The sequence below is a fragment of the Streptopelia decaocto genome (genome assembly GCF_964273445.1).
Source record: "Streptopelia decaocto genome assembly, chromosome: 15".
Classification (NCBI taxonomy): domain Eukaryota; kingdom Metazoa; phylum Chordata; class Aves; order Columbiformes; family Columbidae; genus Streptopelia; species Streptopelia decaocto.
The window spans coordinates 9280934-9295313 of NC_138670.1; the positions used below are offsets into that span (position 1 = coordinate 9280934).

General features: G+C 48.1%; 1 protein-coding gene across 4 annotated transcripts in view; it reads right to left on the bottom strand.

The window, feature by feature from the left end:
* Positions 1–13270, bottom strand: part of ADORA2A (adenosine A2a receptor) — a 29800-nt gene extending 16530 nt beyond the window's left edge. For 2 of the 4 annotated variants that reach the window (XR_014185443.1, XM_082065922.1), the window contains exon 1: positions 13135–13270. The gene's annotated coding sequence lies outside the window, so the exon portion shown is untranslated. Of the gene's footprint in view, positions 1–4801; positions 5042–5064; positions 5090–13134 lie in introns of those variants that run through there. The other 2 variants (XM_082065924.1, XM_082065923.1) reach the window with 2 other exon arrangements.
* Positions 13271–14380: the final 1110 nt, after the last annotated feature.

A 14380-nucleotide genomic window follows, 5' to 3' on the forward strand; every position in this document is an offset into this window, starting at 1 on the left:
ACCTCATATTCATTCCACACACACCTTGGTGATAAGGATCAAAGTGAAATGATTGGGATAGTCTTCCCCATTTAAGAGCTTCCCTTAGTAGGATTATGAATCCATATTAATCCTAGATACATTTTGTTTAACCTGGCTCTTTCAATGGCTCATCTCAAACTCATTTTCCAGCAGGACATGAAGGGAAGTAACAAACCTATGCTGTGGAGTTCTCCCACATGCTGGTCCTTCAGCACAAAGACAAAGCTGGAATTGCCTACAGGTCTGCATGTATCCTGAAAAAGCACGATGCTGGAATTTGAAGTTTAATGACCACGTCACCTACTGTTTTCTGACACAACAGAGCTTTCAACCTTCTACTTCAACTGTTTCATGGTCCGATGTTAAATCTGATTTTTTTATCTCTGAATTTGTTTAGTCCCTTGTTTCCCAGCCCCCTTCAGAAGCAGTGGCCTGATTCTTCAACCCAAGCACCAGCCATTTATTCCAAAGCCATCCGTGAGATGTTATGTCCAAAGAGGACAACGTGTCCTTCCACCCTCTGCTCTCAGAAGGGCTGCAAGTTCTGCAAAGCCAGCACATCTCAGAAGAGAAATGACAGGAGCTGAGCAGGTGTCCCAGCCATGACAAAACAACATTTTGTGTCTGCTTCAGCGCCAGTGCTTCTGCATTAGCCACTGACTTAGAAAAAGCAATTATGAGCCACACAACCCCAGTACATCAGAGGCCTCAGCTGCTACTGACAGAACATGCCACAACCTGGGAGGTTCCCATGGGCGACCCAAACGCACCCATCTTACCTTGTTAAATGGCTCACAGTGTCAGCCTGCTAGAGCTTCCACCCAACACCACAACAAGTCTTTAATTGCAGAACTCTTTGCAACTTGCTTTAAAACAGGAACAGGTTCCGTCTTTCTGCTCATACTGCTAGAAATTTACTGCATAGGGACAAAACGAAATACTGACCATGTGGGGAAGAAGATATATGTCCAGAGGCAATACAAAATTTATTACAGCATCATCTATGTCATGCAAGACCCAAAGGCTCAGCAACCAGGCCTGACAAGACAAAATTAATTAACAATCTGCTTTACTCACCAGGGAAGCGTATATTTAATATCTCAAGCCCTTGAGGGATCAATACTGCAAGCTTCTTGAAGCTTAAGAAAAATTACCTGTATCACGCAACCTGCTGGACAGTTACAATTAGTATTGTTTCTTAAGCCTGTGTTTTGTTTTGTTAATTGGATTAATTCCTTCTTGACACCCTGGGCTATGTTCCGGCCTTTTCCCCATTATTAAATAAACTTTTTTTGCCACTCACAAACCTGTAAAGCTGTTGCTCTGTTCATTTTTAGTGACTTGGAACACTCTGTTCTCTCTCCTATTTCAGCCCCAATGAGAAACTGCTCCTTGAAAAATTCAATAAAGCATCCGAACAGCACGTTCCCATGAAGCAATTCACCGCTGGAGCCTGAGCAAGCTTTTGTGTGGCATCTCCAGTTGGCTTTGGACTATGGTGTTGCCCCTTCTCTCTCCTGAGCACCAAAAGCATCGAGGTGAGCACTTGGCCACCGCTTGGTTCAAATCACCCACCTCAAATAACCGGATTTCCTGCTCTTGGCCCCTTCAGGCCTCCCGGTTTTGGACGTCTGTGCTCTGTCACACTGGCACAAAGAAGTCGCACCATCTGCTCCGCGTGCCAGGCTGACATGGATGACAACGTCTGCGACACTTCAGTTTGACAGCCACTCTCAGATAGGGATCAGCAGCCCTCAGGGCACCCAGGACAGTCTCTGGGCACACAGGTGACAGGCTGCAGCATCCCCCAGCTCCAGAGGGGTTTGGTTTCTCCTGCTCTGCTCAGGGTAAGGCAGCAGGCAGCACACGAGGCCACGGGGGAGGCTCCATCGAGGCTCATTCCACAGATCACAATCTAGCATCTCCTTTTGACAACATGACCCTTCCCAGGTACTGGCCACGTACAGATTGCCTAAGTCCCTTAGGGAAACCCTTGAATTCACACAAGGCTGTAAGCAGAAAAATTGGTGCTGCTAAATTATTTGTTTCCTACTTTCCAAAGCCCAGAGGGGAAGATGCTTGTCAGTTTTTATCTTCTTTTTGAAATCCCTTAACTCAAAGAGAATTTGCCTATCTTTTAAATCAAAGACTCTAAGAAATCTTGACTCTCCCCATTTCTTTAGAGGATCAAGTCACAATAAATGAGTCAATGTGCTCACAGGCAGTACACGAATTTGCAAAACAACTCAGGCTGTAAAACATAATGAAAACAGCTGTCCTTTTGGGGAGAAGGATAGGAAAGGCAGCAGCAACGCTTTTCTGAGTTGCTCAACGGTTTCCTTTCTAAAGTTCGAGCATCCTCGCTCCTGCCTCTGTTGAACATGAAGAGATGTGGCTGGGTGGGGCAGGAAGGAGGCATCACCCAGCTCACCAAGACGTACCTTTTTTGGTTCCCCGTTTGCTTTCTTATTGGCTGCTGGGTAAATGATCTTTTAGGTCATCTGCTTACAGTAATAGGAGGAAATTAAATATTAATAATAGACTATTTCCCTCTAGTGTGCTCTTTGTTAACAAAGGATACAAGTGAAACAAAGCAGGCAAAGTTATCAGCACACCGTGCTCTTGGTTTTCAGGTACCTGCAGCACCTGCAGTTTCTCTCAGCCTTCCCTGGAGCTACAGATGCCCAATGTCCTGCACACCTGCCTGTGCGGACACCCCTGAAAGTGCAGAATGTGGTGATGTCTGGAAATCCTTGTTCTATCAAGGGGCCCCACACGGCAGTCTGACCCTTCCAGAGGATCATTTCAGACCCAAAACACCATCTGCCCCCTAAGCCGGTGTAGCACCAAGGACCTTTTGAAGCACAGAGCTTGTCTCACCCGGGAGCGAAGTCTTCCTCCAGTGTAAACCCTATGGTGGGGTAACAAGGTTTCTGGATTGGCTTTGCAAATTCTCCAGAAATACCAAATAAAATAAGAGGGCTACAGCTTTGCTAAACTTGGTCTAATCCCTTTTACAGGAAAGCAGCAGCCCCCCAAGACTTAAAACCTTCACTTCATGTGCCTGTGAAAAGCAAAATAAATGGCTCTTTGAAGATCTGTATTGCTCCTGATCTTTGTCCATCAGTTCAGAAATGGAGAAGGACAACATTGCTGCTTTATGTTTCCACCTCCGCTGCAGTCCAGGCCGAAAAGGAAGGCTGTGCCTACAGCAAGAACAAGCATGATGAACCTGCGTGTAAGGCTTTAGTGACCAGGGGATTACCAGGGACACCCACACTGCTGCAGCAGTACAGCAACAAAAAGCACAATAAAACCATACCCTTCAAACCTGTCCCGTGTTTCTCTTCTCTTCCTGTCTATACCCTCTACAAAAATCCCAAACCAAAAATGCCCCCAAAACTGAAACCCCACTGCACAACAGCAAAGGTCATAACATAGATGGGTTGGCTAATCGGAACGGCTAATCCAAAACCAATATTTCGGCTTTGCCTCTTGTCCTCCAAGTGCTAGAAGTGGATTAATTTTTATTGCAGGAGCGGAAGAGAAGACTAGAACAGAATGCATTTGACCATTTCTTTTCTCCTAAGTGGATGTTATAAATGTTTAAAAGCAAGAAAAAAAAACAACTCACAGTAATTATTCTCATTCTAATGGTCACAAAAAGCCAGGGAGGGCAAAACTAAGTAAGGCTGAATGACCAGCAGTTAAATAAGCCAGATCAAACACAAGGAAAAAGGTTCCCCTGCAGCCAGTGAAGTCTCACTGAGCAGCAGGCATCACAATATATTGCCAAAAGGTCCAGAAACACGTTGGATTTTTGAGCAAACCATTTGTATCCACGATTGATGATGCTGATTTACCTATAGTGACATTTCCAAAAATAAAAAACAGAGTGTTTGGATAAGCTTTCATAAGACAGACATATAAAAAAGGCATAATTAAAACCATGTACCTTGGCCAGAAACAAGTTAATACTGCCAATAACATGCACGATGTCTCTGAGGAGCCAGGTTTTCCTTTTCTGTGTGAGGGAAGAACTCGAAAGCAAACTCTGCCTCCCCGCAGCCCCACTAAAGCCAGCTGTGTTCATACAGAAGGAGCATTTCCTTCAAGAACAAAATAAGAACAATGAGGAAACAGGATATCAAGAAGAGGTGACCCACTGAGGAATACAGGCCAGGGAGGAATTTGCTCTGAAAATATTTATCATATTGCTAATGCATCCATTCTGGTATATTTTAAAATAATGGAGTAGACTTCTCTCCAGATGTGACTTCACCTCTCATTTCTATATGAAGTTTCCAGACATGCAGCTGAGAATTGGGTACATCTGCTCATTTTCCTGCATTTTTATCCAGTTGTTCCCAAATCCTATTTGCCTTCTCTAACTACAGGTTTGCTCTCCACCAGGCGCTGCGATCCCTGCTCCCTTTCCTCCGAGCACTGTCCTTCTGCCGGTTGCAAGAGCCGTTTGCATAAGCTCTGCCAGTGAAACAAAACCTGGCTGTACTGCAGCGCAGGGAGCGCTGCTGTACCCGGCCACCCAGCAGCCTGTCTTCTGCAGCAGAAGGAATGGAACTCTTTCCATCTCTTTCCATGTAACTCAAAATGATTCTCCAGCTGCCCTTCCCTATCCTGATGAAGGCACCGTCCAGCTTGAACAGAGATGAGCAAATTCTACATGCCTCCGAGCCAAAGCAAAGCTGTGTCACCGCATGAGCTCATCCACGGCTCACATGCTGACCCCTCCGAGCAAGGGTTATTACTGAGGACTCACCATGAAGCTCCCATTACCGCCCAAGTGGTTTGACTCACAGCCACCCCCGGTACGAAAAGCAGTTGAGCCTCCATTGGGTTGCCAACACAGCTCATCACATCCTTCCTCCCCAAGCTGTTCCCTTCTCTTATCAGTTCAAGCAGTGACACAGCGGCAGCGCTCAGCCGGAGCTCCCCGGGGCCTGTCCCGCTGACACGGGCGCAGAGCCCGTCCGAACACCCCCAGAGCTCCCCCACCCTCTGCCCTGCACAGCCCAACCTCACCCACTGACGTCTGCTCCATACGGACCGGTCCCTGCTGGCTCGGTCACACAGATCAACCACGTGCTCCCTGTGCCTTGCAATACCCACTGATTTTCAGCCAATGCAATAAGCCCCATTTCCTCCCATGGCCCAGGGTGTGTCCTGGCCCCCTACACCCCCAGGTTGTGCACCCGTGTGTTTCATCCAACTTATTCCACCTCAGTTCGTCAATCAGCTACCAATGAAAAAGCATTTAGAGAGACAATGCTGGTGGTGTGTGTTAATCCCAAAAGCAGGCGAAAGCCACAGTAACAAATTTTATGCCTCCTTGGTTTATTTCCAGCAATCTTCCCTCTTCCTTTTTTTAAGGTACGTACTTTGACTTGCTAATACTTATTTGCTCTGTGTCATGCCTCCTCATCCTGTTAGTGTTTCTGTCTCAGTCTCAAAGCTATTTACGACATTTTTAGGACTCTGCCACCCTCTGTGGATAAGGAGGAATTGATGCTCTGTTGATGTCTTGAGGCCCCATGCCTTGTCCCTCCCTCTTCTCTTTGCAATGACTTGCACCATACCTCTGTCACTCTTGCAAAGTGACTTGCATTTTCACTATCGTGGTCAGCCATGCCAATACAAGGCTTTCCAGAGGTACTCCAAGTGACATTTCTCTTTTTTTTCTTCAAGTCCTTGATTATAATTTGATCTATTAAGAACTCTATGGTGTCACTGCTTACTGATCGCAAATCCTCAGTGTTTAGCTGGTGCTCTGAGGACTCTAACGAAGTCCTTCCTTCATTTCCTAAGTCCTTGTGGTGCGGTAAAAGCACATCCGCTGACGAGTAACAGCCTGCTGCCTCTGCCTGCTTCCTCCTCTGCCTGCTCAGGCCAGAGACACCCATGTTCTGGAGTGGAGAGTGTGCAACTGCTGGTGAAAAAGACATTACTGCTCACTGGGTTTTCTCCTTCTACACCACACATTGCACTGGAGAACCAGGAGCTACTCATAAATAACTTTAGAAGACATTCTACCAGACTTGTTGTTTATGAGTCAGTGTACTTGTCTAGAGGAAGCAGAAAGGCAAGGAGAGAAGCAGCGAGTACCCTGCTACAATACAGTCACCTCTACCACAGTTCTATGAGAACTTAAGAAATCCTACATTTTCTGCACAATAAGAGATCATAAAGAGCTCCAGCTGTCAAGAAACCTGCAATCATTTCTCAAATGCATGACAACCACGATCCTCACACCTTGCTGAAGAAGGACAAACCAAAAAAGACTCCTAAGGAAAATTCCTTAGGGGCTGTGGCATTTGACTCCAGCCACACAAGATGTTAGTCAAGCAGAGATGGATCCCAGCGACGTGCCCAGAACAGACACCCCAAGCCTTTAGGGTGGCTTCTCCCAAGTGGACTGTGTCCACCTCTTGTCTGCTGTAATGATACAGCTAGGCTGTACTGTGGCTACATGGAGGAAAAGGAAGATTTCCCTTTAGGAACAGGGTAGGAAAGACAATAAAAGCTGTCAGTGAATCCTCTTTCCAGTCTTCAGTCCGTGAAAACAGCTTCTTACCTTTCTATATCCTGTGAGAGCTGATACTGCACAGTTCTACCAGAGAAAAACAATCACGTAACTACATCAAATCTGCCAAAATCCTCTATGTCTACCCATATTATAACCCTAAATGAATGATAATAGTCAAGCAGACTTTGGATCAGCATTTAGCAAGGCAGAGGATGACATAAACCAAAAGATTAACATTTTTTAGGTGTTTGACAAAGTTAGGTGCCTTGATTTTAACAAGTCAGCTAAGAGGCCTGATTTCTGGGAGGGATGCATCAAGTTATATTAAGGAGTCCCTGATTAGGTAGCCATTAGCTCAGGTCATTTTTTTTTCCAAAAATCCAGGCTGCTGGACATTTGAGAAACTTTTAAAAAGTCAACGTGCTTCCCTACTCATGCTCCAGGAACTGCAGTGGTGCTGGTGCCAGCCCAAGTCAGTCTGATGTGATTTTCCATCGTCCCATTGAACCTGGGCACTGATCTGTGGATCGGACGTATGTGGAAACTGTAATTATTCAAATAAATTTCAACCACGTGCCTCTCTTGTGAAGATCGTATTAAAGAGCCACATACCTCTTGGCTGTCTTTTATCCCGAGGAACGTTTCCTATGGAAAATCCCAGCCTGTGCCCAATTACATGGATCCCATGCTGAAACCAAAGTTGTTATCACCACAGAATATGATATTTAACAGACTACTTCCTTTAACTCTTTAACCTCAACAACTGATTCATACCAGGATCTAACAATCCTATTCTGGGGAAACCTCAATAACCAAAATGATAGGTCAGTTTGTAAAGGACTTTCCCCGTGCAAGAAGGGAGATGTGGGTAACAGGCCAGCATTACAGAATAGGCAAAGAGAGCAGAAACGTTAATGCTACTCTAGTAGGAGGAGGGGAAGGGGAGACAAGAATAAAGAAGAGGATACAATAGTGTGAGAGGAGAACAAAATAGCTCCAAAGAAGCAAAACCAGGAGAAAAATGGGAGGGACACTGAGGTCTGAATACTAAATGAGGAAAGAAACTTCTAACAGGGAAAGTAGTGCAAACCTCACCACTCCCAAGGGGACGTGTTAAAAGAGCAGAATGAAACCAAACCACACTTCCTTCTGTTGAACAGCATTACTCACTCAAACGCAGGAGGGACTCTGCCCAGGGACATACGCAGACGTGACCCCCAGCTGATGGTGGCTCAGGTTCAGCTGAGCTTTGAATGGCTCCACCAGCAAATGATCCCTTCTCCTGGCCCTCCTTGAAGAGCTGCTGAACAAGGAGGCACAACTGTCACCATGAGGGTCACCTGGGACAAACACGGGGGACAGGGAGACAGAGAATGCCGTATCTCAGCGAGCCGGCAGATAAAACAGCCCCAATCGGCAAGTACTAGAGGGCTCTTGAGAACGGCCGAGTGCCTTCCACCCTGGATTTGAGTGCAATCACAAACGCTAATCAACACACACACAGGAGCCCAGCATGTCACTCGTCACGTCCCCAAAGCTTCAGGAAAACCCCCTTTCCTCTCCTTGTATCAGAGAGGGACAGGAAGATTCCCTCATCCCCTATATGCCTGTCCTTCCTCGTCCCTGGCTCTAAACATCCCTGCAAGAAGTTTCACTCCCTGCCAACTTCTCCATTGTCTCAGATGCATTGTTTGCAAATGTTCCCTAAAAATGCTATGTAAAGTATTCTTTGTTCCTGTTTCAGGTCTTTCCACATCCCTGTGTAGCACCTGGGCTTTATCTTGTTACCTGTCAGATAGTGATAAACCTACTGCATGGAACCCCTGACTTACCATCCAAGATAAATACGATCTCTCTTGGAGCTGTCGTTACTTTCCAAACCTTGCCCTCCACCGCTGCACTTGCAGTTGTAACAAATCACTTACTTTATTTGGGCCTGAAATGTGTAACTTTTCAAAAAATAAAAAAGCAAAAAAACATCAACAAAAGCCCCAAAACATACGTAAAATGTCAAGTGTGGCCTTCCTGGCACTAGTTTTACTGCTGCTTTGTGGGCAAGGAGGCTCCAGTACTCCTGCTCTTGTGTATTTTCTACAGTGGCATTTGCATATGTTTTACATAAGAGATGCAGTATTTCATTATACCTGGTAATTTTTGGTTTTAATAATCAACCAACAGGCCCAGTGATGAAAAGCACCCTTCTCCGAAACAAGCCATAAACTAAACTGATAAGGTTTGAGTTAGTTGCTTGAATATAAGTGAATAGTGAGGTCTAAAGTGCTCCACACTATCGCCTGAGCCCCTGCTGTCACTTCAGAAAGGCACGCACCTCCCTCAGGTCCTGTCCTATCTCCGCCAGCCCCACCAGGATGTCTCACATAGCACTAGATGTCTGTTTATAGCTCCCATATCAAGCCCCAGGCACCGTGCGCAGGAAGGGACAAAACCTGCACTCAGACACATGCTGCAGCACTCTTAACGCTTTTGCCTAACAGTAGTGATCAACCTGAACACGTAATTTTTACGGAAGCCATCTTGTTGCATTTGGCTTTTCTCTGAAGTCTTCTAAGCACTTAGTGGTTCATCGGCTCTTTTCATAACCTCATCGCTGTGCATTTACCCAACAGTTTGCTCCTGACTTTGCAACCGCATCAGCACACGGAGCCGCAGCGCAGCCTGCCCACCTCGTCCCTCCCGCGCTGCTGCAGATCTCCAGCCATCCCAGGCACCACGTAGCCAGGTTTTGTCTGATTTGCTCCTTACAGAACTCAGGTTGAGGAGTTAATGAGATCACATCTTCATTCACTCACATTTACCACATACATGCATTTGCTGAAGCACTTCTAAATACTCTCTGCTGATCCTCTGTGTGTTGCTCACTGCGGCCAGGATGAGGAATGAGTTACAGCAGAAGTTTCAGCTGGACATTGGGGTGTTTCCTGCATGCCAGGGAAGCACAGACTCTCCACTGCTGGTCTTTAGGATGGAGAAATAGCTGTCAGGAATGGCAAAAGCATAGCTGATCCTGCCTTTGGGCAGAGGCATAGATTAGATGACCTCGAAGTACCTCCTGAGGATATTTCCCATAATTGAGAGTTGTATTTGCCATCTGTCCATTCTGATCTACAGAGATTTACTTCAGAAAAAAAAGAAGTGCAATACAACCAATAACTATTCCTGACACAGATGCAACTTTTGTGAGGGGAGAATCTTCCAGTTCTATAGACGAAACTGAAGCCTTCAGAGGTTAAACCACCTTCCGTGTATCTGTGCAGAACCTCTTGTGTTCCCAAGCCAGAATGCTGTTGGTTCCTTCCCCTAACAGACCAAACCTCAATACTCAGCTACATGAGCACCTCATTAAGTACACAGCCTTCCCTGCCTTTTTAACATGAGAAGACAGGCAAAGAACTGGTGCTATTTATTGTGTGTGAGTTGCTTTGCTAAGGCTTGTGATGTTTTGCACTGATGCAAAACCTGAAGGTGATCCATGAGGCAACCGAGTTTTCCGTCCCGAAACACCAGACTGCGATGAAAGGGGTACCTCTCCATTGACTTGTGACAATCCTCCCTGATTCCTTAACACATAGCTCAAGATCTCTTGGTTCTTAGTTTAGAGTCCAACAGAAAGGAAAGCTTTAATAGTCCATCTCTGTTTTCCGAGGAAAAGCACACAATGAAGGACACAGAGATATTTCACCATCCAGATCAGATGGAGAGAATGAACAAGAAGAGTTGAAATCTGTTCCAGCTGAAGACAAGGACAAACTTTGCAGGACACCAAGAGAGACACTGATACCAGCCTTAGGATGGAAAACACCTCACTCACAGCTGCGCAGAACGCGACGAGAGCTCAACCACACTGTGCCTTGCCCCGTCTCAGGTGTAAAAACGTGGGTGGAAATGTCAAACCAAAGCGAAGAGCTGAAGCATAGTGAAAATAAGTGTTTTGGTGGAAAATCTGTGAAGCCTTAAACATCCTGTATAGACGAGAAATCATACAGCCATCAGTCACCCCGGTTGAAAGGAAGTGGTACAGGGGGAGGTTTTCCCTCCACACCAGAGGAAAAGCCACCAGGCCCCAGCGCGAAGGGGACGGCCTCGGCCAGCCAGCCCTGACCCTCCAGAGAAACACGACTGAAAGGAAGAGCGAAGCTTCAGGACAGTCCCTCCCAGTCTCCTCCCGGACTGAGCTCTTCCCAGTTGTCCTTAAGAGGGCTTAACGACACGGCTCTACACAAAATCCGTTATTGAAGATTAAACAAAAAATATGAATAGCTTTCAAAGGTTGATTACATCCAAATGCATCCAAGTGCCAGCAGCCCTTATGGAAACATCCTATTAAAATATCCTCAAAAATAGAAATGCAAACATAGGAGATCTGGCAGAAGGCTTTTCAGCTCAGATCTCCTGTGCTTTTTGCACCAACTGACAGAAGGACAGAGGCTAAAAACATCATTACAGGCCTGACATCTCCTGACCTGGCACAGGGGGATGCTGATTCTATTTTTTATGTATAAAAATACATATGGAAAGGGAGACAGATTGTGTACGTATGTAAATTACAAATTACCAGATGAGCAGCATTGAAAAGGAGACCTGCTTGCCTTTTTTCTTTTTTCGCACCCTGGACCAGGTCACTTTTATTTTATATACACACACACATGTTTGCAGTTTGTACCCACGTGTTTTCTCTACAAACTCAGAGGCTCATAGCTTTCCTGGTTAATTCAGAATTTAATCCATTTACCACATTAGACAAGATTTCATTTTCATAGTATTTTTGTGATATGTGATTACATTTATATTGACTTTTTTATTGACATTCGAAATAAGGTATTTCTTCCACAGATCTAATCCAATTGAAATATTTCTCACACTTCCCTTGCTCATTTTATCTAATCTTTCGTGTACTTCACTTGGGCAATATGTGCTGGGGGTTGTCTCTCTAACAGCAGGAGCTGGCCACACTTGCTTGCTCTCTGTTAGTTTCTCTCTTACAGGAGCCTGAATTTATCAATTACTACAGTTCTTGAGTTACACGGGTCTGAGACTTACGAGCCTGATAAGAAACCTGGAAACAAATACATCCAAAGACTGAGTTATCTAGTAGCTGACCATCTGCTTAGGAAAATAATGTAAGTAGTTATGGCAATTCTATTAACTGCTATTTACTAAGTGAGTCATGTTCTCTTTAAGTTAACCCTTCCCATCTCCTCCGTGGGCCCTCTGCCCAAGGCAGTTTTGAAGAGGGTGCTCGACTACTTTTACTACTTTGAAGCTACAGCAAAGCCTGGAATGCCTTTGCGCTCAAAACGCAGCCTAAGCTCATGCCGCACCAGAACATAAAAGAGCATTAAAACAACCACGGTGACTCTCAGACCACACAATGATCACGCAGAAAATCCTCCACCCAGGAGCATCCCCTGCGAGGGCACCACCGGCAGCACACCCACGGCGGTAATGGTAACACACCTGCAGCCCAATGCACTGTCCAGGATGGGCTGTCTGCACCGCCTGGAGGGCAGGTCACCCCGGCCGAGCCCCACAGTCCCATCTGCCAGGGCTGAAAGGCCTCTCACGCGTCCTCCCAACAGCTCTGGAGACAACCGGCACCTTTCAGCCTGTTCCCCTTTCCTTCATCTGCCCTCTCCCCCAGCACAGAGGCACTGGGTCCCTCTGTGACTGGCAGCTCCACTAACATACTCGCTGGGTACCACAGCTCAGAGAGCTCCCAAGCGCAGCAGAAGAGACACCACCAAAATATCTGTTTCAGTCACTTGGCACAGATGAGGCAGGGTCGGGTCTTTTGGGCGCAAGGAATGGGATAAGATTGCGCATGGGCTCAATGCCATCTGTTCAGTCCCTGCCCTTTTCCCTTAGCGTGATGGCAAAGTGCATGGAAGCCTCTGTAGGGAAGTTCGTCTCCTTTGTTAAACACTACAGAGAAGTTTACAGGATGCATGGTGTTCCTATGGAATCACTATTTTACGATAAAGCAGAAGCACAAATATCAGCTGAAGGGCTAGATGGCTGGCTGAGTGCAGGGGGACAAAGTCCAGCGCTTGATGTTTGAAGGAAGATCCGTGGAGCAAACATCTCAGCGTGGGGGGGTGTGCTGGGGAGCTGACAGCTGGGAACCAGCACGCTGTGAAGAGCACCGGCTCCAGGGTGACCAAACCCATCCAAACCGGGACAGAGGAAAGTGGTGGCAAAGAAAAATCTCCCGTCTTGGGGCAGGGGATCAGGCGGTACCGAAAGGGCAGCAAGCGAGCACTTTTAAAACTCGCGGGAGACACGGCAGAGGGACCGCGGCTGTCGGGGACACGGCGAAGGACGCGAGGCTGGTTGAGCCGCCCACAGCGGCTCCCCGGACCGGCGACCGCCGGGCTCGGGATGCACCCGCGGGGCGCTGGGGCCGCCCGCACCGCCCAGGCGGGAGGAGGCAGCGGGGCGAGACCCGCAGCCCGCCCCGGCCGGGAGGTCCCGCTCCGCCCCGAGAGCTGCACCCCGGGCACCCGCCGCCCCGCACCGCGGAGCCCAGCCGCGGCGACGCCGGCATCACCCACCTGCCCTGGGGGCGCCGCTCCGCTCCGCTCCGGCCGCGCCTCCGCCGCCGCGCCCGGGAGGCGTGTGGCGGTGCCGGTGCCGGCCCGCCCGACGCGCCCCGCTCGCGCTCCGCTCCCGCCCCGCGGCGCTCTCCGCCGCAGCACGCGGGCAGCCCGCCGGCGGGAGCGGCTCCCCCTGGAGGGCGGCGCGGGCGGCGCGGGGCGGGAGCGGCGGCGGGGCCGGCCCGGCGGGGCGGCGCGGAGACCCCGGCCCCGGCGGGAAGGAGGCGGCGGAGCCCCCGCGGGAGCAGCTCCCCCAGGCCGAGCGAGCGGCGGCGGAGCCGGTGCCTGGGGCCGGGCAGCCCCGCGGCGTTACCTGCGGGCAGCGGGGGCTCCGCGCCAACAAGGACAACCCGGACCAGCATCTCGCAAAGCGGCGGGAGGAGAGATCGCCACTTACTCCTACAAGTCCGGCTCTGGTATTGAGGGACCTACAAGAGACAGAAACGGGCTTTACTGTGCCTGATCTGCATACAATGACAGCGGGGAAGGAAAGGGGAGGAAAGCAGGGCTTTCTCCATGCATTGGTTTAAACATCTACTTCTTTGCAGGCTGGAAAACTCATGCAGCAAGTTTAATCCTACAGCTATACCAAGTGGCACAGTGCCGTGCAGCGATGCCCTGAAAGGCTGCACAGGCAGAGAGCAACTTACACTTTCTTCTGTGCTTAACGGTCGTTACTACCAACACAAGGAAGCCCTCTGTGTTAGTACCTTGGAAGTGTCCAAGAGCTCTCAGTAAATATATTACACATTTTACAAAAGTTTCACATTTCCCAAGGAGTAGGTCTTTGTGGATCCCACCAGTGCTCACACACACATCTCCTCCCCGCGGTGTTGTGCCTGTCCCCAGCTATCGCCTGTTCCTCCGCAGGAAAAGACTTGGGGAACAGCCGTGACTCATCTTGCAGCAATTTTGAAGCAGGGAGAGAACCTTGCAAGAATTTGAACCCACTGCTCTTTGTGGACATCTAAGATTTTTTTAAATCTCTATTTTTCAACTTTACATCTAAGCAAGTAATTTATCTACATATTCCTATTGGTTGGACATTACAAACAGGAAAAACCATGAGCATGACTCCACACTTCTCGCCAACTCCATGGCAGACCCTGGCCTATGACAAACCCAATTCATGATGACAGCCAGCCCAGGTCCTTCTGTGCAAGGGACTGCCACAGCCTGAAAGCTTGTTCCATGCAACAGAAGT